Source organism: Hipposideros armiger, unplaced genomic scaffold (assembly GCF_001890085.2).
Source record: "Hipposideros armiger isolate ML-2016 unplaced genomic scaffold, ASM189008v1 scaffold_104, whole genome shotgun sequence".
Classification (NCBI taxonomy): domain Eukaryota; kingdom Metazoa; phylum Chordata; class Mammalia; order Chiroptera; family Hipposideridae; genus Hipposideros; species Hipposideros armiger.
Window position 1 is genome coordinate 1,000,995 of NW_017731454.1, and position 25,187 is coordinate 1,026,181.

The 25,187-nt window shown below is 41.5% G+C and overlaps 1 protein-coding gene across 2 annotated transcripts in view; it reads left to right on the forward strand.

Moving 5' to 3' along the window:
- The window catches only part of LYPD6 (LY6/PLAUR domain containing 6), a 128,048-nt gene that overhangs the window by 14,470 nt on the left and 88,391 nt on the right, over positions 1-25,187 (forward strand). The window contains exon 1 of one of the 2 annotated variants that reach the window (XM_019646504.1): positions 5,556-5,617. The exons of the other annotated variant lie outside the window; for it this stretch is intronic. The gene's annotated coding sequence lies outside the window, so the exon portion shown is untranslated. Of the gene's footprint in view, positions 1-5,555; positions 5,618-25,187 lie in introns of those variants that run through there. 2 annotated transcript variants of the gene reach the window in all.

The following is a 25,187-nucleotide window of genomic DNA, read 5'->3' on the forward strand; positions in this document are numbered from 1 at the left end:
CTCCTTCTTTCTCTTCCCTTTCTTTCCTCCTTCTCTCCCTTCCTCTTTCCCTTCCTTCTTTTGAGTGAGCTGGGGAGCCATTGAAAGAATTTGTGCTGAGGAATGATCTGATAAAATGTATGATTTAAAAGATCACTAGCTACTGGGAGAATAAATAATATTGGGTTGTCGGAAAAGTCATGACACATTTTTTGCAACGAAAAACATAGAAAAAATACGTCATGACTTTTCCAACAACCCAATAGGAATGATGGGGCAAGATTGAAAGAGGCTGTTGCGATAATCCAGATGGCATTGGCTTAGATCAAGCTGGTTGCAGTGGAGGTGGTGAAAAGGTATTCCTTGTCTATTTGGAAAGAGTAGAGGAGATAGCATTTATCAAAGGGCAGGAGGTGGGGTGTGAATGAGAAAGCAGAGTCACAGATGGTTCCAAGTGTTGGGGTCTGATATCTGGAAGGTGGGATTGTCATTTGCTGAGATGGGGATGCTGAGTAAGGGCAGATTTGGAAGAGGATCACATCAGCTTCGGACTCCTGACATTTGAGATGCCTGTTAGGCTTCTAAATGGAGATACACGGAGTAGGTGGTTGGGAATAGGAATATGAGTTCAGGGAAGAGATCTGGGCTGAAGATACAATTTTGGGAGTTTTATTATCTCTGTAAAAGCCAGGAAACAGGAGCAGATCCATAGCCATAAGGAGATGAGATCAGCATGGCAGAGCTGAGCAAGGACAATTCAATTGCAGTTGTGTGGTCTTTTATTGGTTGCTGTAGGTGCAGAGAGAAGTAGAGATTTGTGGGTTAGAAGATTTGTAGCAGCTTTCATGGGAAGTGTGAGAATTGCACTGGTCCTTGCAGATGGGTAATGTTTGGAGGGGGAGCAGTAATGAGGGGAGGGCATTTTGGTTAAAAGGTACAGAATTAAACACATCACAATCCGTGCATCCCTATGTTTACTGCAGCACTCTTTGCAATAGCCAAGATAATGGAGAAAAACAAAATGCTCATCAATAGATGATTAAAGAAATTGTGGTACATTTATACAATGGAATATTACTCTGCCATAAAAAAGAATGAAATCCAACCTTTTGAAACAACAAGGGTGGACCTAGAGGATATTATGCTAAATGAAATAAGTCAGACTGAGAAAGACAAATACCATATCATCTCATTTATATGTGGAATCTAAAGAACAGAATAAATGAGCAAACAAAACAGAAATTGACTCATAGTTACCGGGACCAAACTGATGGCTGCCAGATGGGAGGGGGTTTGGGGGGATGTGTGAGAAAGGTGAAGGGATTAGAAGTACAAATTGGTAGTCACAATGTGACATACAGGATGGAGAATGTAGTCAGTAATGTACACACACACACACACACACACACACACACGCACGCACACACACACCACAATCCCTTAGTGGGAAGGTAGTAAGAAAACATACCAAGATCGTGGTAGAGTTTTCTCACACGTGGAAGAGGAAGGACTTCCAGTCTCTGTTCAGTCTATTTCCTTGGACCATGATATGCAAATAGTAGTGAGACTCGGGCTCCATTAACATCTTGAACACTTTCTGACACTTTGCTCACAGCTTTTCCTCCTGATCCCTGCAGCTGGTGCCACCTTATATTTTGTAGTGACTGGAAACTGACATGGGGGAATTTTAAGTACATATGTTATCAAAATAGATGTTTCACAGACTTTATAGACCAGCGGTTCTCAATCTGTGGGTCGCGACCCCTTTGGGGGTTGAACGACCCTTTCTCAGGGGTCGCCGGGTACTCGTATGTGGGCGTATCTGCGTGTGGGCCTGGAGAGAGAGGAGTGGTATCTCGGTTCCTAAGACCATCGAAAATATGTGTTTTCCGATGGTCTTAGGTGACCCCTGTGAAAGGTTGAGAACCGCTGTTATAGACTATCAGGGATCATCTAATCTTTCAGAAAGCAGCCTGGAATTTGAATTCAGTTCCTTTTGTAATTGTATGTTCTCCAAAGTAACTATGTGGGAAATTTAGAATTTATTAGCAACTTGGTCTTGTTTTTAGATTTTAGAGAAATGACAATTTCAGTAACCCTGAAAAAAAAATTATATGCTGTGTTCCCTAGAGGCAGATTATTGAATAACTTTACTTGCCTGGTGATAAATCTAAGGCGTGTAAGTATACTTTCCCTGGAGCTTTGGGGGTCATATTTCATAAAGGAAATAAAAACCCCTGCATCCTTTTTTTGATGCAAAATGATTAATTCAGGAGAAAATGAACTTCATAAAATAATGCATAAGATGCCAACTTCAGAACAAATATTGGGTTGTTGGAAAAGTCATGACATATTTTTTCTATGTTTTTTGTTGCAAAAATGCATCATGATTTTTCTGACAACCCAATAGTTAGAGAAATTTTGCCTCTTGTTCCCTTTCCCCCGCCTTTTTTTTACTAGAATCTAGATGAGCATCAAGTCTTACTTTTATTCTGTGTTAAAGTTTCTTGTGGAGTTGCAAAAGCAGTGGACTTTGGCAGGACTCTCTGAGGTGAGAGCAGATTATGTGTTGCTTTATTCATTTTACGTACAGAACACCTTTAAAACAATGTGGTGTTAATTGTCTGACATAACCAGGTGTGACGTTTCCGTATCCCCCTTTTTACTTTGGGTTTCAAGGAGGTACCGAGAACCACTCCAGCAGGCCCCGACAGTTTATGAGTGAACCCCGCTAGGTGTTGGCTGGAAAACAGCAGTCAGTGAGCAGCATCGTGAGCCCTCTAGCCCTGTGCAGTAGAACTTTCTAGTCTCTTTGTGATGAGAGAAATATTCTACATTTGCACGGCCATGATAGTAGGCACTGGCCACATGTGGCTCCTGAGTCCTTGAAATGTGGCTAGTAAGGTCGAGGACTGGACTTTTAATTTCACTTAATTTTATGTTTACTTAAGCTTAAGTGACCACATGTGGCTAGTGGCTACTGGATTGGACAGCGCTGCTTGAGCTGACGGCTTGTCTTGGGTTTTCTGGAGCACAGAGCAGGCAGATGTTCGCCCTGCCCTCTTGGGGTCTCTCCACCACCCTGGTGCATGTCCACAGATGTATTGTTCACATACAGACACGACACCCATGGTTCCTCTAGGAACTGGAGATAGTACAGGACTTCGTGAAATAACCTCCTTCCTGCCCTTTGCAGGAGTGGGGAGAAGCAATAGAAAAAGGCAGAATGATGTTAAATGAGATGGGGTAATTGTTTTGGTCTGAAGGATACTTTACTTTGATAGTAAAAACATGATATTAAAGTAGCCTATTTAAATATTTGAATATTTTATTACTGATTACAAAAGTGAATTTTCCCTAGGAGTAGATTTTAGAGGCGATAGTTTGAGGGACTCGTTTTACTAGGATCTTCAAAGTAGGAATTCTGTGAGGGACCCAATTTCTGACCCCAAGGAAGCTTGCTTCTGTATGAGGAGCACTCTTAAGGTTTTTATTCATTTTTAAAATTTAAGGGTGGATTTTTCAAGGTCTACTGTATGCTTTTGCATAAATGCCAATGGTGTGTGTTGTGCTCTGGGGTAGGGATTGTTAAGGAGAGGGATAAATAGCACAGGATATTAAAATGACTAAGAGAGAGCTGCTGAAAGGCCAGGAGGAAGGGCTGAGTGTGTGACAAGGACAGACAATGGGCCAAGCCTCTGTTTTTGGTGTTATGGAGTATACGCCACATTAAAATTATACTCCAGGATCCTGGTGGGTGGGAGAAGATAGGGAAAGGAGGCCTTTTGCTTCTCATTGGTCAGTTTTCACACCTGAAGGAGTTGAACACATGAATAGCCTTACTGGTGCTGTGGGGAGCTGTCCACCTCCTGTATCAGAAGCAGTCCCCATTGAATTTGTGGAACAGGATGTTTAAAAAGATTTGTTGATTGATATTTCTGTGGTCATTCTGCCACTCGCACTCATAAAACTAAATGGAGCTTATGTGCCAGGGACTATGCTTCACTTGCCATCTAAATGAGGAGGAAAAAATGTGTACATGGAAGAAGAAAACTAACAATAAAAAACTGCCGCAAGATAGATCCCGAATGAGAGGCGCAGACAGTCCGTGCAGATCCCGCAGTTGTCGTCAAATGCGTAAGGGCCGTCAGGTGGAAGAGGTATTAGACTTCCTCTCTGGGGCTCCAGAAGGCAAAACTGGTGCGATTTTCTTTCATTAAAGAAATGGTTTTTGAAGGCCTGTTGATGCAGAGACTCTGGAGAGAGAATGATTTAGGAGAGGACAGGATGCAGGGATGAGGAAGATGTGACAGCGGTGGCAAATTGCAGGGAGGTTCCTTTCAGTCAATAAAAGGGAAAGCTTCAGAAAACAGAAGAGGCTGCTGGGAGCGGGGTTAGCCCCCTTCACTGGAGGTCTTCCCAAGGAGACGTCCAGGACACTGAGAGGCAAAGAGGGGACGCGTGCTGGTAGAGTAAGGCTCAGCAAGCTGACTGTGGGCCAAATCCAGCTTCCTGCCTTCTTTTATAAATAAAGTTTTATTAGAATCCAGCCACGCCCATTGGTGTGAATCTTGTGCATGGCTGCTTTCACACTACAATGGTAGAGATAAGTAGCTGTGAGGAGACCGAGACCTTATGGTCCACAAAGCCTAACTTATTTACTCTCTGGTCCTTTATAGAAAAAGTTTGCTGGGCTCTAAAGAGGATTGGATTCAATGATATGTAAAATCCTTTCTGATTCTCTGAAGGTGAGGGATTCCAAAAAGAAACAAGCTTTGAGCAAAGGGTGGAGAAGGGTTCCTGTGAGAGATGGGCTTTCAGATGGACCCTGAAGAAAGCTCGGGTTGGTCCTGGCAGAAGGGGCCATTCCACATGACCACTTGGGCAGATCACAAGGGGATTAAGTCAGTGTTTCTTGGATGCAGTGTACAGACTCATTCCATCCATCCATCCATCCATTCATTCATTCATTCATTCATTTGTTTATTCAGTCATTCTTTATACCTCCAGCATATTGTTGGCCAATGTAGACAGTAATCGAAAACACTTCTGTGCCTGCTCTTGGTAAAGTAAGCACAAACTCTAACTCTGACATGAGCTGTTGGCATTTTGATAATAACTTTGCTAGTGGGGAAATGCTCATTAAGTTCAATGTTTATAATTGAGTTTTATGGAGTTATTTTATTTTAAGTATAATGGTCTCACCTAGACACAACTTAGAATTTATTCACATGTTTGGCTTAATTGTAGGAAGTAAGAAATGATCGTTCCAAAATGAAAACGTCACTGTATTTGCAGGAGATGCAGCTTGCACGGTTAAGGATAGGAGGCACATTACTATTCATGCCTTTTTAATTGATTAGCCTTTAAGGCTTCTGAAAGCTTTTAAAAGTTGTTTTGTCAACATTAGACCAGCTGCTGTGTAATTATGGTAGCTCCTCTTGCAGTAAAATTCTTTTAATAACGTGTTCAATCTGCCGATGCCAAAGTGCTTTGAACCTGTGATATATACTACAGAGAGCTTTTGTTTTTACTTACAGATGGTTGGTGCCATTTTCTGGGCAACGCTGTAGAATTTTCACAGAAATTTTGAAGATGAATTACTTCAAAATTGGAGGCAAATGAACTTGAACATCAGGTTACTCCTCCTCCTATAAAAATTGTTTAGATTGTTTAAATTCGTTTATAAGTGACTTGAATTTTGAACTTGACTCGTACCAACCTAAATATGCTCATAAAAAAATATCTCCCACCTTGAAACTCTTTTAAGGCTCTTTTCTCTGACTATGCAGCTTGTACATCGAAACTTTTGGGCACTCGTCAGATGATAGTGAAAGGGTGAAAGCAGTGGGGCTTGTGATAAAGACTGCTGCTGAATGAGGAACCACGCTTGGTGGTTCTGCCTTCGGTGTTAGGGGGCTGCATTTAGAGAACCAAATGCCACTTTAGCCGTATATTTTGCCACTTTTTAAAGGAGTTATATCCTGAAGCCTGACTTGGGAAGGTGTAACCAGGGATAGGGACTAGTGTCAGAGAGATGCACACAGAAGATCCTGTGCTTCTTTCCTGCTGGTCCCCGCCACCCCCTTTGCCCCCTACACTTCGTGCAGCATTTCTATGGACAGGTTGCACTGGTGCTTAGGGCAGGTAAGAGGTGAGCCGTAATAATGGTGACTGGAGGCTGCTCCTGGTAGCTCAAGCCATTTAGGTAACTTATTTCCTGTGGCATTTTAAGAGAGAGAGAGACAAAGACATTTAAACCAGAGGCACAACCTATTAGCATCTGGATGAACAAAAGGTTATAAGGGGCTACAGCTGGCTCTTTCTGGCCCCTTTGTCCAGTTTGTATTAAGCAATGCATCTATGTTATTGGGAAACCATGAAGTGAGGCCTTCAACCACCTGTGCTTACCTTTTCTCTCCCCTTTATGGTGTAAGGAGGCTGGGAGAGAAATCGACCTTTTATTGTATGAAAAAGCCAGTTTACTTCAAGTCTGAATAGAAGTTCGGGAATATTAGTGATCCGCAAAGTCTGAAGAAGAAGCTGACCTTGACAGCATTGGCATATATCTTGGCAGGGCCAGCCAAAAATGGTGCCTGTGTGCTCACTCAGGATGTGCAGATTTCGTTGCCTTGGGAGCTCTTGAGCCCTGAGAATTTCGGCATTTGGGAGGTCTGAGGAAGCATGGATGTGTAGGCGTTGAGTACTTGTGTGTTACGAAGTAGCCGTTGAGATGCTGTTACGAAGAAAACTATGTTATTTAATTAAAAGTTGCCTAAATTAATTACATTTTTTCCCCTGTGGGTACAGTTATCATTTCTGATAATTGGCTTCATCTTTTCAAAGTTATATTAAATGTTAATTCTGGTTGTTTTTAATATTTCAGGCTGGTAGAATAGTCTATCAATATGTGGCTAAGAAAACTAGCATGAATCTCAGTGTTCTATCTTTAAGTTTCGCAACTTGTTAATATCATTATAGATTTTTTGATGACTGTTTTTGTTACTCTCCCACACTAATTTCTCATTATCTTGAGGTTGCATTGAATCAGGGAGATGAGATATTGACTTTAACCTCTGGTGCTAAGAAAAGCCCTGATATTCATAAATCTACATGCATATTTATATACATATATCGAAATATATGAGTTATCAGTTCCCAAAGAACCCTACTATCTGCAAGGGAAAGGACTTGTGCACACTCAGACAGAGATCTTTGTTTCTCAAACTAGTCATCCCTCTAAGTCTTCTATTATATTCAAAGATATTCAAGCATAAACATTTTTTAATCAAGTATTTAGATTCTTATTCATACACAGCAAAAACCCATCTCAAATTAACTTAGAAAAATTAATTTTTAAAGGATTATCATGCATGGAGCAGAATGGATCTTTTTCTTACCCCTAAGTTATTTTCTCTGGACTCTGTAAGGATTGGACTTTGCATTCTGGGTCTGTGTGCTTAACTCAGAGTAGATTTTTATGGTGATGCTCTGTGCTGCCCCTCCCTTATATGATTAAATGTAGAATAATTGAAGAAAGAGTCAGGCAGTGAAACTGCTGGAAGACCAGGGCCTCACAAGCTGGGACTTGAATGCATCCAGTATTCTCTCCCTATGTCTTGGTTTCCCTCAGCTTGTTGGTTTCATCCTTTTTCACTGCAGACCAGGTACAGAGAAGGTGGGAAAGACAACCTCAAATGTTTCTGTGATGTACACATCTCAGAGTTTATGCCACCGTGTAGGACTGGGTTATGCTCTCTTTGGTTGTAGAGGCAACAGTCCTGGGAAAGAGAGATGATTGGCCCAGCCTGGGATAGATATCCACTTGGACCAGTCAACTGTGGCTTGGGGTAGGACCACATGGTACTTGTCACTGATGACCCCTTTCCTGTGTGTCAGGAAAAGGAGAATCAATGTAGACCAGAGAAGTTTGATTCATATGAGATATCTTCCTTCCCCTAAATGGACACACCATCTCTCTCTCTCCCCAACCATGCCTACCCTCGTTTTCCCCTTTATTTCTGCCTTGCATGTCATTACTTTTCATCATTTGACAAAGAGTGTGGGACAAGACATAGTGTAGCCAGGAGGAGAGTTCCTGGGTCAGTGATTTAGAGCAGGTCTCTTCTGGCCTTTTCCCTTGAGCTGAAGTGATGGTCATCTTCCTTTTCATAAAGCAGGGAGAAGTGGCAGCTCGGCAGAAGGCACATGAAAAGGTCAGCCGCTGAAGCTCAGATCTGCTTTTGGCCCAGGAGAAACTGCCCTTTTCTAAAGGCTAAATGTTTTTTCAGGATGAATGGATCAGTCAGGAGTCCAAAATTTCATGACTACCTTAGGAGATATTTGATTTCTTTATGGATACATATAGCATGGATAATAGTTCGAGAAAAGGCACTTTTGATTTTTCTTTATATCCTGATTTGTTTTCATTATCCAAATTCATTGGCACACACTTTTTAGTCTTAAGAAAGTTTTCCAAACCTATTTAGCATATAACTCCAAAACTGACTGGGTTTCCATGTGTGTTCACTTAAATAGGAGTCATTCTTTTTCCCCCAAGTTAATGGTGCTAACTCACTTATGTTTCGTTTCTGACAGCCATTCGGTAGTAATGCATTCCCAGAGGAGCTGCAGTTGCTTTCTAAATCTTGTATTTTCAGCTGCTGCCTACTTATCCCACCCTGATTGGCATTTAACCATTGAATTGGATTGTTCTCCTATTAAAGAGAGCTTTATGAGCTTCAAGTTCAAGTGCCTGTGTCATAGTCTGATGCTGGCATTGTAATTGACACTGAGTAAGCACTTTTTGCTGGAAAAGGCATTGTCTCCTAGGATTGAGGGAGGATTTGGACACAGTTACCTGACACTCTTTCTCAGGGTTCAATTTAGTGTGCTTCTGGGTAGCTACGTTGGTGAACACGTAGATGCACACATTGTTAATAATCTCACCTGGCACAGGTTAACATGCTCACTTTATTTCTGCCATTCAGAAGTGGTGATCATATTCTCTGAGAGCTGTTTCTCTGGGCTTCTTGACTGATATGGCCATAAATATACCTCTGAAGGGTAAGACTGTAGCTATTTTAGCACAGATGGAACAAAAAAAATAAATGTCCCACTATTTTACTGTTAAAAATTATAATCTCACTGTGGCATGAAATTTTGAGGTGGTGATAGTTCAATTTCTACTCTTATTTTTTTGACATGATGGCAGAATAAATATAATTTTAAACGTTTTAATCAAACAAGTTTGCTGATAGTGTTGTGTGCTTGGTTCATTCTCTGCCCCCTAAATCATGGAGTACATTATATATTAAAACAGCACTACCTTTAGAAGTCCTTACCTTTAGTTATTGATAGTAAGTAAATGAAAACTGTTTTCTGGACCTTTAAATGGATTTTGAGGAAAGGAATATAACTTTGCCTTAGAGAGACCAAATAATGCACTTAATATTTCTTCTTCTATTATTATATTCATTCATTCATTCATTCATTCATTCATTCATTAAATCGACACATATCAATTATGTACCTGGCCTGTTCTACCTCTGGAAAGTTAAAACTTAGTAGGGAGATACAGAAATATAACAAATTTACAATAAAGAGTTATAGAAATAATGATAGAAGATACTGTAGGACACAAAGGAGGGAGTGGTCAGTTCAGATCAGGGAAGGCTTTCACTAGAAGATGATAGCTGAAGTAGGCCATCTGAGTAAGATGGGTATACCTGAGGACACGAAGGAAGAAGGTGAACGAAGACACAGAGCATAGAGTAGCATGGGCAATTGTAGGAAGTCATGTGCTTGAATAAGATTAGGGAAAAGGCTATAAGGGTGTGTGTAGCTAGAAGTGGGACACAAAAAGGTAGGATGGGGCCAAACTAACTGACTATATTCAGAGGGTGCCAAAAAAAATGTAGACACATTTTAAGAAAGGAAAAAGCTATTAAAATTGTAGTACTCAATCTATACCGATAACAAAAGATGAATACAAGTCACGCTTGACTTCTGCAATTACAAGAGGTGCTCAAAGAGGTTACCATCAGCGTCCAGACACTTCTGATTATAGTGAACTACTGCTTGACCAACACTGACCAGTGTCCACTTGTATATATATTTTTTGGCACTCCTGGTGTATATATATTTTAGTTAGACACACATGTAGGTGCATATACATACATGTGTACATATACACATATGCATGCACATACATGTATATATGTATGTGTATCCAATTAAGGAATATGGACTTTATTTTAGATATTAGTCTTTAGATTTCAGTCTTTTTGTTATATGTTCCTAAATTTAAGAGGAGATAAATACTACTATGATTTAACCTGGGGAAGTATAAGAATCTTGTGGGATGGAGTAAAGGGGTGCATTTTTTTAAAAAGATTTTATTGAGGAATTGGAGGAGGGGAACAGGTTTGGGAAATCAGGGAAGGGGAACAGAACAGACAAGTTGCTGTCCTTTTGTTCTTCAGTCTAGTTGTGGAGGACGTCACTTTGCTGGCCCATGTTGGTATTATTGCGCTCTTCCTTGGTGAGGCAGCAGTTCGCTGGCCATTGGACGGCCGCCCACGGCAGCTCACGGCAGCTCATGAAAGCTCATGCCAGCTGCTGGCCAGCCCCACGGCAGCCTATGCCGTAGCCAGCGACTCAGGGCAGCCCAGCTCCAGGTCGAGCTGTTGTTCACCATCTTAGCTGTAGAGGGCATAGCGTTACTGGCCCTCATGTTGGATCCAAACCAGCGTTCTGCTGCTCAGAGCTGGCATCCCAAGCCAACTCCTAACCAACACGCCACTTGGCCAACCCGAAAGGGGTGCATTAATAATTTGAAAAACCTACAGGATTGTGCTAAGCCTCTATGTTCACCCCACTGAGAATTATAACCAAACTCAGTGGAAGCCACTGAATAGTTTCAAGTGGGGGCTTATATTGTCTTGTCATATCAGTGACCTCATTAGAGTACTATCTCAATTTAGTATGCTCTAAATAAAGTACTTTAAAAATGACTTACTTGCCTCCTCCATCTCTAGGCTCTCATGATCTTCCATGTAATTTTTCAATACCCAATAAGAAAATTAATTTGTGGCCCTGTTGGTGTAAACACACTTATTAGGAAAGGAGTGTTTGGGGATAGAACATAAAACAGCAGTTGGGGGCTGGCCAAGTGGCTCAGTTGGTGAAGAACTCGCTCAAGAGTGCAAGCTCTGAGCAACAGGGTTGCCAGTTTGATTCCCAGCCCGAACTGAGCTGCTGCTGAGCTGCCAACAGGTGGCAGAATGGCTCAGCTAAAAACAAAAACAAACAAACAAACAAACAAAAAACAAAAAACATCAGTTGGAACAGCTATTATTCATGGCATCACATCTTTGATTTTCATGATGTAGGTCATTTCTAGGACCACATGGAGCTGTCCAGGCCAAGTGGGAGAACAATGGAAGGAGACTGTGGCCATCACAGCACCTGGTACATAGTAGGTGTGCAGTGGTTGTTAGTGCTCTGTCCTCCCCTTCTAAACTTGAGCCCTTTTTTTGAAAATCAAGACCTGTCAGATTTTCTGTTAGTGGCTAATGTTGAGTGTGGCTGGGAGAAGTGGTTGAAACTGGGAATAAAATAATGACTCACGTATTTGACCCATATAATGTTAGAATAAGAAAGAAATTGAATAATTATCTAATACCCCCAATCTCTCACTTCACAGATGGAGAAACCAAAGAACTGAGAGACTGAGAAACTTGTCCAAAAGTTGCAAAGCTAATAAATGTCAGAAAAGGACCGGAGCCCAGGTCCTCTGACTCTAAATATTAGATCTTTTCAGATTCTCAGACATGTCAGTGTCGTTTCTGCATGCTTTTCCTTTTTGCTAAACTGTCAGAGTTAGCCCCATTAGAAGTTCTCATCAGCACATCTGAAACATATTCCTCCATGAAGTGCCCTCTTTTTCTCTGTTTTTTTTTTATCACTTAGTGGCGTCACTATCCACCAGTTGTCTGAGCTAGTCATCTCTACATCACTTCTGTGTCCCTCTTGTATTCAGTTGGTCACTTGGTTGTGTTGATTTCACTTTGGAAGTGTGTCTGAAATCCATCTTTGTTTTCATTTCCTGCATTCCTTCTTTCATTTAGTCTTTTATCCTTTTTTCTCTAGACTATTGAAGTAGGTTTCAAATTGGGCTCTGCCTTCCACAATTTACTCTCCTCACTACCTCTGGAGTTTTCTTTGTAAAACATAAATCGGAATGATGAGTTCAGCAGCCTTCCATGACTTTCCTTTCTGTCAAGTTCCTCTGCTGTGCTGTGGCCCTTCACCATACAGCCTTAATGTCCCCCTTCAACATTTTCTTCTGTCCACTTTTTCCTCCCTTTGCCCCAGGCTCTAATCACACCAGCCCATTCAATATTCCCAACTTTTCCATGTGCTTTCCTGGGAACCTTTCATCACCACGAGTTTCGGTACAAATCATTGCCCAGTTCTATGCATGTGTCCCCTTGTTCATGAGGTCTTCTCTTCTTGGCTGAGATAAATGGATCCACCCTGTTACCCCAGAGCACTTTGTTTATTCTTCTCTAATAGCTCTGAGTCATGTAGTTTCATGTGCATTAGAATTTTTCTTTTTCTTTTAAACATGCCTAATTCAATAGTGTATGAACTCCTTGAACTCAGCATTTGTATCAAATTCATTCTTGTATCTTTGGTGCCTGTGGTAGACTGAATAATGGTTCCCCAAAGATGTCCACATTCTAATCCCTGGAACCTGTGACTGTGACCTTATATGGCAAAAGGGGTTTTGTAGATGTGGTTAAGGATCCTGAGATGGGGCAATTATCTTGGTTATCCTGATGGACCCAGATCACAGGGTCCTTATAAAAGGGAGGCAGATGGATCGGGGCAGAGAATGTGACACGATGAAGTAAACAGGGGGCGAGAGGAGAAAATCAGCAGAACCAGTGATTGGAGTGGTGCTCTTTGAAGATTGTGGAAGGGGCCACAAGCCAAGGAATGCATAAATGACAAGGAAATGGATTCTCTCTTAGAGCCTCCGGAAGGAACGCAGCTCTGCTGACGCTTGATTTTAGCGCAGTAAGATCCATTTCAGACTACTGACCTCCATCCCTTGTGCATAAACTTGTGTAATTTTAAGCTACTCAGTGTATGGTGATTTGTTATAGCAGCAATAGGAAACTAATACAGCACCTAACACACATCTGACAGACAGAAGGATTCAGTATGTTTGCATTTATCTTGATTAAGCAGAGAATGTTTTTCGATTCTCAGTCAGTGACCCTCATAATTATGGTAGCTAACAATTATTGAACCTTTTGCTCTCTACCCGTCACTGGGCTCAGCACATTAGACATGATCCCCATAATCATCCTATGGCTGAGTGTTATTATTATTCCCACTTGGCAGATGAGGAAACTGATGCACAGAGTGTTTTTATACTTTCCCCCAAATTACACTACCTATAGGTGATGACACTGGGACTTGAAGTGAGCAGCGGGGCTCCTGGGTCTTGGTTCCACCACTCTATCTTGTCTAATCATGTACTCATATCACATATGTAGAATTTATGCCTGCTATCCTAGTGTGATATGGTAGAAAGAAAACTGGAAGACCTAGATTTGACAATGGATGTCTTCAATAATCAATTGGCTCCATAAATGTGGGCAGATCAGCTAACCTAGATGTGCGTGCCTGTCTGTCAAATCTTTCCTTGTCTGCTTACCTTATGGAGTTAATGTGAGGATCGAATGATAAATCATGTGTGAAAGTGCTTTGAGAAGTATTGGGCACTACACGTATGCTATTTATCATTATATATTTGGTTGCTGGTCTACCGTCCACAGAGTCCCCTCTACCAGGATTACCTAGCTGATTAGCTATGATATCTGATTCATTTAGTAAGCAGATGCTTAATAGTACCTGATGAATACATTTGATAAAAATGCTCTTTTGCTCTCTTGGTTATCATTCTCATATTTGAGATCATTGGTACTAAAAACCTGAGAGCTCACAATTTAGTCTCTTGCATAGAACTTCATTTTTTTAATTTTTTAATTTTTTAAGTGAACCCTTCTTGTTGTACTCCTGGGAGAATTTTTTTATCTCATAGCCCACAGGAAGGTAGGACTTATAGTGATTTCAGCAACTTTTCAGTAGGGTTTTTCCGGATAAGGGAGCAATTAATCCCTAGAGAAGGCTTGTCATTTGTGGTGGAGAAATTCAGGCTGGTGATGAGTTGCAAATCCTGCCTCAAGAAGATTGGGAATTTAAAAAGAAAGCCGGTGAAGTAAATTTTATTCTCTTTCTCCCTGTGCTGCCTTAGCCGGCAACAATGTTACTTGTTCCTTAAAGATGCTTTAATTGCTAATTGTCTGCCATTTGAATTTGAGATTAGTGGAGATCACCAGGATGATGGAAGGCTAAGACCTGACCCAACCAGGCATGAACTGATTGGCAGGTTCTCAACTTTTTGAAATATTAATGAGCTGCAGGGTGGCTAACTTTAATTGAGATGACACCTGATATTTTGGCAGCACCTTGTTTGGATTTGTTTCTTTTGTTTACCTGTCAAATATTCCCATCCATAACATGGGTTTTACAGAGCACAAGTGTTTCATGCAGGTTCGAAGCGAGTCTAGTGGTATAGCGTCCAAACATAAAATCATATTGTGATAGGCATCCTTATGTATACATTTTTGTTCTTCTGTTTGATAATTTCCTTGGGGTAGGTTCTTAGACATAGAATTATTTGACCAAGGGTATAAACTGAAAACAAAAACAAAACTGAACTAAACAAAAAAAATTGATATCTGTTAACACATTGCTTTCTCTAAAGAACATACTAATTGACACTCCTACGAGTAGTGTATGAGAACGCTTATCTCACTGCAACCTTAGCAGTGCTCATTTATTCAATAAATATTTATGGAGTTCTCACGATTTTCCAGGTTCAGACATTCTCCAAAAGTTTTCGAAAGTGCCCCAGATGATTTGAGAAACGCTGGTTTAGTTGATGGGAGAAAAATAAGAAAGGTTTATTTCTCATCACTTCTCTGTGGTCTGAATATCTCCTGCTATCCCCTTAAAATAGGAGAGATCAGTCTCATTAGGTCATTCCTGTTTTGTTTTTTACATAGGACATACTATTTCTAACGAGCAGCCCCTTCACACACAAGTCTAGCACTATCTTGAAACAATAATTCACCGTAGTGTCAACGGTAGGCTTCTTAATCCAATCCTCTGCCCATGCAGCGCTTTCCAGTGTTCAAATAATTCTGCTGGATGGTGTTGCCTCTCAACTGAACAGCAGAGTGCTTTATCTCGTTTAACTATTGCAGTAACCTGATTCTGACATTGCTGTTCTTTTTTTACAGAAAAGGAAAAAGAATGCAAGTAATAAGTAGCGTTTCTCTAAAGTGGCGTAACCAGTAATCATGTGCTAGGAGCTGACTCAAACAGCAGGTCTTCTGACTTCAAGGTCAGAGTTTCTAATGCTGTGTTATAACTGCCTTGGGGATTTCTCTAGTTCTGCTCCTGTTTTAATACACAGGTGGATGCAGCTATTAGATTGTTCTTGGGCTTATTTCATTTAGTGTCTGCAGGTTTTACCCTACCTTTCTTATGATCATTTTCTTCCCTGTTGGCTCATCTAGAATTCTAAGCATCTAGAATAGTGTTTCTCAACTTCTTTGTTCAATGTCTTCTGCTCACCCAGAAAAAAAAAAAAATTAAATTTAAATTCTCCCTAATGAGAGAAATTAAATACCAAGGGATAAGATCTTGTTGCATAGGATTGATTTCTTTTTTTTTTTTTTTTGCCTCGTAACAACCTACTGGTGTCTTCTTGGGGAAGAGCTCAAAAAATGCTGTTAATGGACAAACCAATTTAGATGATCTTCACCCTGGTTGTCAGGGCAGAAAGGAGGATTGTAGGACTTACAGATGGAATTAGCATATATGTTTAGCTAGTGGGACGCTATAGAACTGACATTACTCTCTAGCTGAAGGTTGTTTTTAGAAAACTACAAACCAACTAATTACGTATACAGAAGTAGTGTTTTAGTGTGCACTGCTAATTATTTAAATATGCATTCCACCTGATCAAACCACTTGGCATTTCAAACTTGCCTTTGTTTTCCATATATGTCGAGGTCTGTAGATTATGTCACCCCGTCCACCTACTACTTACATTTTTATGAGTTTTGTATGGGTTCTTGTCTGCTTGTTGTCACAGCTCTGGGCTGAACTTTTAGATTTATTAGTTTCAGATTTTTGGAAGTTACATAGGTTCCTGTTTATGATTTTAGAGAAATTAACACTGGCATGTTGAGGCAGAAAAACACTGCATTGGTAGACAAGGGCCACCAAATGCTGAGCTTGACTGGCTGCCACCAACTCTGACAGCCTCTGACCCTTGGCAGGGAAAGAATGTAAATGAGTAGGAATCAAAGGCCCCAGGTAGCTTCTGTTTGTTTTTGCAAGAGAACCAGATCTAAGTGATTTGAATGGATGCCAGATTTTTAAAGGAAGAGCCAAAGAAAACAATAAGGATGACAGGGAGGGGCCTAGGATTTGGGGGAGTTGTACTTGCAGGGAGTAGAGGGTGGTGGAAAATGAGCTTTCATTCATTTCTGTGGGTAGAATTTTTAAGATTAACATACTCATTTCTTTATTGAAGTCAAGCAGGATTTTAAGTCATTTATCAGGGCTCATAGAGTGCCTATTTATAGAAGTCAGAATAAAAGCAAATGAACCATGAATGCTAACATGCATCTAGCAAATTTAATAAGATTTAAAAGTTAAATAAACCAATGAAGCCTTCAGTTTTCTCCAGAGCCCCTTTACAAATTTTAACCTTGTCTCCATTTTTCCCTGCCTCACGTTACACAATGTCTTGTGTGGATTCTTTTAGCCTCAGTTTTTAGAATCCTAAAATGATTTAAAAGCTTGTTTTTAGAAGGAATTTCATTTTTAGTTAAACATTTAGTTGATGATGGCTTGCTTTCTTATTCAACCTGCTTAAAAATGGAAGTTTTTTAAAAAATTTTGTTTTGATTTCGGGGTAGCTAGACTTTCAGTAGGGATGGAGGATATTGTATTAGTTATCTTTTGTTGCATAACATACTTCCACAAGTGAGCACTTTAAAACAACAAATATTTATTGCCTTTCATTTTCTCAGTGGCATGACTTGAATGAGTGTTTGTTTCAGGGTCTCTTACAACACTGCAGTCATTTGTTAGCCAGGCTTGGGATCTTATGTGAAAGCTCAACTGGGGAAGGACCCACTTCCAAGCTCATGTGGTTGTTGCATAATTCAGTGTTTTGAAGGCTTTTGGACTGAGGGCCTCAGTTCCTCACTGCTTTGAAGACTGCCCTCAGTTCCTTATACATGGGCCTCCTCATCTTTGCAACTTGCTTCATCGAAGCCAGCAAGAGATACAGTCTGCTATAGAGACATCCTATCACTTTTGCCGTATTCTGTTGGTTAGAAACAAATCACTTGGCCAGCCTCCACTAAAGGGGAGGAGATTGCACAGCACTTTAATACCAGAAGGGGTCACCCTAAAATTCTATACCAAAGAGATATAGGGCTCCATTCCCACAAGCACTTAGGGTCTTGTGTTTTTTTGAGGAAAGGGACCTTATCTTTTCTGAGTTAAACTGTCAGTATTTACAGAGCCTTTGCTAGGGGATGGCCAGTGCTCCTGCTGAACTGGGTTCTGCAGCCCTGAGCCCACACTGTGCAGGGAATGACAAGGCCACTCTGTAAATAAATATACTTAGAGAACCACATCCTTGAGCTCAAGCAAGTGAAAGCACAAGCCTCAGAGCTCGGTCAAAACAATGGCAGAAAACACACCCCCATCTTTTCCTTCTCCTTTTCAAAGCTGTAACAGAAGAGAATGATTCTGGTTCTGGAGTTTCTGGCTTTTTCTCTCAGTTCCCTTCTGGGTGCTACAGGACAAGATATCTAGAAAGCCTGTTTTGAATGGCAGGTCCTGTGAGTACAAATATTTCTTCCGTTAAGGAACTCAGTCTCGTGGAATAGACACAGATAGAAGTGGATGATTATGAAATGGCATCAAAGGCTTGTGAAAAAGTTATGCAGGAGGGACTGTCGGAGCACAGAGACTATACACCCAACCTTAAGGTGCAGGTCAGTGGGAATTAGGTGACATTCAAGGAAGACTTCCTGGAAGAGGTGATGCTGAGCTGAATTCATTGAATTAACCTTTCAAGAAATGTGGGAAGGCTTTTCAGAGAGGGTGGGGTATCAGGTATGAAGGCTAAAAGGCAGAGGGGAGTTTGCGACCTTAGGAAATTGCAAGTTGTTCAGTGTGGACGGAGTTTCGGGGCCCACTGGGAGGTGGTAACAGATGTGGCTGGCAAGGTAGGCATGAGGAGTCTTATCATCATCAGAGTTCTTGGATATTGTTCCAAGGAGTTTGGACTTTACCTTGAAAGGATCAGAGGTTAAGTCAACCAAATTTATGTTTTATGAATAGGGGATGGTTGGAAGGGTGTTAGGAGACAAGAAAACCAAATAGGATAAAGGATTGGGGGTCTGAAATACAGTGAAGTCACAATGGAGAGGAGAGGATGTATTCAAGAAACCCCAAGGGTGCAGAATCATGAAGATAAGGGGACTGACTGACTGGGGAGGGTGAGGCAGAGACAGAAATCTGCCTCAGGTTTCTGACTTAGGTGACTCGGTGGCTGGATGGTGGGGTGACTCATCAGTCTAGAAAGTATCGGAAAAGCACTAGGTTTGAGTTCAGTTTTGTAATTCTTCATTTTAAGGGGCCGTGGGACATCTAAGCAGAGGTGAGCAGTATTCTGGGGTATACAGGTCAGTATCTAGTAAAGAGGTCTGGCCGGGTGACTCAGATTTGGAATTACCCACCCGGAGTTGGTAGGTAAAGCTGAGTGCATGGAGGAGATCACGGAGAAACAGTACACAGACCCAGGAGAGGAAAGAACTAGGGGTTGGGCCCTTTGATACCTGCAATTAGGGGGAAGAGAAAACGGGAAGAGAGGAGAAGGACACCTTTGAAGTATGATCATCAAAATTCCTGTTGCAGGTCCCAGAAATCCACACAAGTTAGCTCAAACAAGGAAATAAAAGTTTAGAATTTATTTGAAGGCTGACTAGGTATCAGAGGCACTCAGGGTTCTAGAACTAGGGACCACAGAGTCAGTAGGAGCACAGCAGGACTCTGTCACTCTTAAGTTCTCAGACCTCTCAGCAAGGCTGTTTCTGTGTTGTATGTAAACACCATTTCCCTCTGCTGCTCTGTGCAAGTGACAAACCCGTAGGGCCTGAGTTTAAACCTCCCTCAATGAAATCACCAGCCTGATTGGCTGCCCCCCAACCCCAGTTCCAGTTTTCTGGGAGAGTTAATCTGTTTTTTTTCTGTCTTGGGAAGATGTCCATGAGGCCATGCAATACAAATATGGCTAACAAGGGCCCATTCCTGCCAGGGTCAGCCTTTAGAGAAAGAGGGGTGTGGTAAGAATCATATGTACTATGATCTGCCCCCAAAGACAGAAAGACAACTACTAGAGGCAGGGGTCAGGAGGCTCAGAGAAGGAGGGGGTTTCAAGGAGGAGGAAGTGGCCCATGGCTTTAGATGCCACTGACTTCAGGGAGGTCAAGCTGATGAAGAGGACAGTGAGTTGATGACTGAGGAACTCAATCTGTGAACAACAGGGAAACCTTTTCCTGGTAGGTTGGTCTTTATTTAGGTGGGGAAGGCATAAATACGTGTCTAAGAGGGGGAAGAGGAAAAAAGCATTCAAATTGGAATTGAGAGGCTACAGCTGAAAGAGGGCATTATTTAGGGATGAGGGTCTTGAGGAAGTGGCAGTGGTGGCAGGTGGAGGGATGAACCCAGACGGGAAGGGGCCTATCACTCTCGCCAAGGTAGGAGGGAAAGGGGTGCGATGTAGATAATTCGGATGATAGGGGGAAGAGAATAGGCTGCCAAGAAATTCAGTTCAGATTCTCCTACCAGGCATTATTCATACTCTTCAAAGCCCCAGCTTCCTCTCACATTCCTTAAACGTATTGAATGCCTTTACCGATAAAAGAATTTGGTACTCCATATACCAGGGGACTGACTTGGAGAGCTGCAACCAGAACTGGGGTCCTTATTGGAGTCCCAGTTGGACCTGGTGTCCCTGTCCAGTGCTATTGCCTCTACATTCCTAAATAAGCCCAAGAGTATCCCATGAGGAGCAAACCTAAAAATGTGAGTGCAACTAATGAAAATAATGGTCAAGGGCTGGTTGCAACTGTACAAGTTAAAAAACTTAAAGTTTGTCTTTCTCTTGTCTCTTTATCGTGGTTTTCCGCCTCACCAGGCCGCCTGTTGGTGGTAGGAGGACAGTGCAGGGTTGGGGTCCTGTCTCAGGTGGGCTTGCTCCAAGCTCCACAACAGTTCCTCTAAAGAACATAGCTGAGGCTATCTTGCCTTCCCTGCGACTTTCCGTCCCACCCTTCGATTTATTTACCAGAGGTTCTGGAAGGTTCTCCCATACATCTGAAGCCAGGCTAAATGAAATTTACTACCTTTGGGGTTCAAGGGAAATTTTAATAGAGAAAAGGAGAGAAAGTGAATTTATATGTCATTCCATATTCTAAAGAAATAAGTATGTTTCCTCTAGGAAGAGCTCTGGTTTAACTCATCAAAAAGAAGATGGTTGATGGTGATTTTACCCAAATTACTTTCTTATCCTCTGCTTCCCACCCTCCCACACCTTCAAACTGAACAGAGAGAGGAATCATTTTTCCTTTTCATGTTTAGGAAGCAAAACTGTGGTTTGTGGGAATTTCTTCATGGTAACAGTCACCAGTGTTTTCTGAGTGCCTCCCATGTGCTAGTAATTATGCTATCGAAATGCTTTGTGGGCATCAACAGGCCTCAGCTCAGCTGATACTCTCGGCAGATGTTTAATTGTGGTGCCAAAAGGTGCAGAGCGCAAGACCCTCTTAGTAGCAGGGATACTTGGCAAGACTTATTTTGTCAATTCTTCCAGACTTGGGTCAAGTCTCCAAAATACTCCCAGATGAACCTAATTGTAGCTTTAGGATTTATCTTCTTGGTCCTAGGGAGGAGGATTGGAGCATCAAGGAGCAAATGTAAGTCCCTGAACCTCTGCTCTGCCCGCCATCCCGCAAAGCCTTCAGTAATTCCAAAGCCTGGGGAAAGGTCTCTTTGGCTTTCAGGGGGCAGAATAAGCATTCAGGAGGGAGGTTGACGCATTCCAGGGGCTTGGCTTCCCTGTGCTGTTTATTGGAATTGGCCCTTATTCTGGACAGAGGGACAAAATCAGGGGCCGTGCCTTGAAAATAGAGATTTGATAGCTTTCTTCTGAGGTGAAATTATAATGGTGAGTGGGTGCAGGTGGGGCTTTGTCGGGCTTTAAGCTGCCTCCCACAGCCCGTCCTTGTTAATTCCTAATACTTGTAACACAACTCGACTGTTCAGACTTTATGCCTGATAATGTCCTGTTCCTCTATTAAGACAGTAACTGTACACTTTGCTCACGCTGTCACATTTTTGTCACTTTGAAGTCTTTGAATTGAAAGAATACTCTCTTTGACTGCATCTGCCTAGCAGGTTAGTTTTTCAGACTGGCTCAAAGCCCATGAGTAGAAGTAGTAGTCCCTGTGTCATCTTAAATCCTGAGGGACAATTCATGGGGACAACTTAATCTGGAGGACTAGTGTGGATTTCATTCTCACTTGTTAATTAACAAACCCTTTGGGGGAGTTTGAGACTCTAGAGCTGAACACCTGACTTCCGCTCACTTCAGGATGTGATTGTCTTAAGCTGGTCTAATCATTAATTTGCAGGAGCATTTGAAGAGGTTAGTTTAGTTATTTTATCTCTATTAGGCAATTTATATGATGTTTAAGGACAGGCAAAACGCATCCATTATAATAAAGGCCAGACTCGTCGTTATCTCTGGAGAAGGTGGGACAGGACAGGACATGAGTTTTCTGGAATGCTGGAAATGTTCTATAGCTTGCTCTGCGTGGGAGTTACACAGGGGCATACACATGTAAAAAATTCATCAGTGAAAAAGAAAAAAAAATGTTATCATCTAGGAGTTTTATACCATCACTTTCCAAGGACATAGATTTGTCATAGCTCCTCAGTGGAAACCTTTGGAAGGTTTTAATATTGTGTGGGGAGTTACATGATCAGATTTGTTCTTTGAAGAGCTCCCTCTGGTTGTTGCTGGAGAAAGGATGGGAGGGGACGAAGTAAAAGCAGTGACAATGGCTTGGGGGGCTGATGCAATCCAGCAAGAGACGGTGGGCCCTTGGACTAGATGGTGTTGGGGGACAGAAGGAAATGGAGGCATGAGTGAGCTGCAGGAGGAGGAGGTGTTGAGGATGACTTCCAAGATTCGGGAGCAGTAGTGTGGATGGAGGGCCATTTGCTGGAGATGAAGAATGCTGCTGGAGGGGCGGTTGGGTGGCTCAGTTGGTTAGAGTGGGTGCTCTTAGCAACAAAATTGCTGGTTTGACTCCCATATGCAATGGTGGGCTGCACCCCCCACAACTAGATTGCAAATAACAACTGGACTTGGAGCTGAGCAGTGCCCTCTACAACTAAGATTGAAGGACAACAACTTGACTTGGAGCTGATGGGTCCTGGAGAAAAACACATTGTTCCCTGAAAAAATACATTTTGTTGGGGGACAAAAATACATTGTCCCCCAACAAAGTTAAAAAAAAAATTCAGCTGGAGGCATGTTAAGTTTTAGACAGCTGTGAACCAGCCTTATACAGATGACAAATAGGTAATTAAATAAGTGAATCTGGAGTCGAAAGTAGGTCTGGGATGAAATTATAAATTTAAGAGTTACTGATGTGGCATTAGAGCAATGGGAATGCATGAGATCACTTTGCAGACAACACAGAGCTGGAAGACAAGAGATTCCAGAGCTCTGCCCTGGGGAATTGCCACATGTAGAGGTAAGGCAGGAGAGGAGTCGGAACCAGAGGCTAAAAAGGCGTTCAGGGGAGGTGGAAGGATAGCAAGGAGACTGTGATGCCATGGCGTTCAAGGCAAGAGTTGTCTAGAAGCAGAGAGAGGTCACCTGAATGGTGCTGAAAGTCAAGTACGTTGAGGACTGAAAATCCTGATTTTCTAGCGTGGAGGCCACTGGTGACCTCAGCAAAAATGGTTTATGTGGCAATGTGGTGGTAGAAGCCACACTAGAGTGAGCCAAAGATGGGCTCTTTTCCCTTGCAGCATATTTATTACTTTCACTGTATATTCAAAACATCAGTCCTTTATGTAACATTTAATTGGGCAATAACATTTAAATTGATGTTTAATTCTATGGCACAATGTAAAAGGAATTAATTGGGGTCCTAGTTTCTTTGGACTTAATTGTTTTAGTAAAAAAAAATTGAAGTTAGAAAATGCTGTGGAAAATTATTTTCGAGTCCATATATTTACTCAGTGGGATTTTTTGTAAAGAGATTATTTTCATGGTCCATTCCTGCCCCCCGTGCAGAAATGAACTCCCTGATACTTGATTCATATTGCTTTAAAGGGCAAAGTACTGAGTGAACTTTCTTGGGAAATTTAGAGGTTCTCTAGCTGATATTGAGGCTAAGTATACCCCTGAGCTAAATGACCAGCATCTTTTCTGAAACCTATTCCAGAAATTCCGGTAATGGAAAGAAACCAGGGCCGTTGTTGCACATGTCACATTATTACAGAAGTCAAACATACCGTGTTATTGACCTAAATACATAGGTTGAAAAAAAATAAATAAAAGGGGAAAATTATTCTGTCCAGGTCTTCCGTGTAGGAAGTGTTTTGTGAATATGAAGCATTGTATTTCTTTGGTCAATAACATTGAAGAGTACAAGGTAGAAGTGTGACTCTGACGTCATGGAGAATTGTGGTGACACCTGCCTAGGACCCATGTGCCCCACAATCCTGAGAATGAAGACAACAATTTGAATATTACCTAAAGCCAGCAAGTAGTGGAGGCCTAAGGGATATTAAATGTTGAATGATATTATACCAAATGGAAAATCTGTCCCTGACACTCTCCTTTTTCTTGCTTTCTTTCTGAGTCTCAGGCTCTTAGGAGAAATTATCTGTATTACATTTCATATTCTTATTCCACTTAGGAGGTTCTGCTGAGAATTGCAAGGTCAAATCTATAGTGTGGTTCTTTAAATACTGGTGTCAGGGGGGAGAGCGTTAACATCCTGCTTAATGGGAAGGTGATACTTATTAGGCTTTTACTATAGATGGTTAATATTTTTAGGATAAAATTTGATTTTACAGAATAGTCATATTTAAGAAATAGTATGTGTATGTAATACACACACACACACACACAAGATATATATTTTTGTTTGCTTGTTTTTTTTTCTTTTCTGCATGTACGGAAATGTGCTGGGATGACCTAGGAGAGAAAATAATGAAGGACACTATCTCATTTCCACTATTTGCTGGGCTTAATTGGTTCTGGCACAGTGCCAAGGCTTCAGAGGACGATAGATGCCTATCTTGGTCCAGGTGAACTTGAGCCTTCAAGGATCTAGAGAGACCTAGGGGCATGTCCATGATCCATCAGAAAGGCTGTTTCATAGACCTCCAGGTTTGCTTTAGATTAGAATCACAGGGCCTTTGCACATCCTTCATAGATGGAGTATGTGTGAATTTATTTGGAGAGGGCCAAACCAAGACTTGCTGTTATTTCTTGAGGATTTTTCTCAGTGTGTAAGAGCCTTGTAAGCAAATACCCATGTATATGGCACTGTGAATTTTGACTTGCAAGGGGCATCAAGTTAAATTGTTCTGGGACTTGAGGAGACTGAGTCGTGGAGCTGTTGGAAGTACAGAGGGATATCAGTGAGGAGAAACTTGAGCAAGAGATTTCTTCTCCTCTGAGGGTGAGCTGATAATGAGAACGATGCCTGCTACTTTTTGATCACCTGCTGAAGATGTGGTCCTGCTCTCTGTCTTGGCATAATGAAAATAAAGTCCAGAAAATTCATATGTGTCCTTTGACCCTGGGGTCCCAATGATCTCAAACAAGATTTAGAAAGTATCTTTTTCTACACAGAATTAGGAAAGTGGAGTTCTGCTCTTTCCTCTTCATACACTCTTTTGTTTCCTTATCTCTTCCACCATGCTTTCTTTTTTTTTTTTTT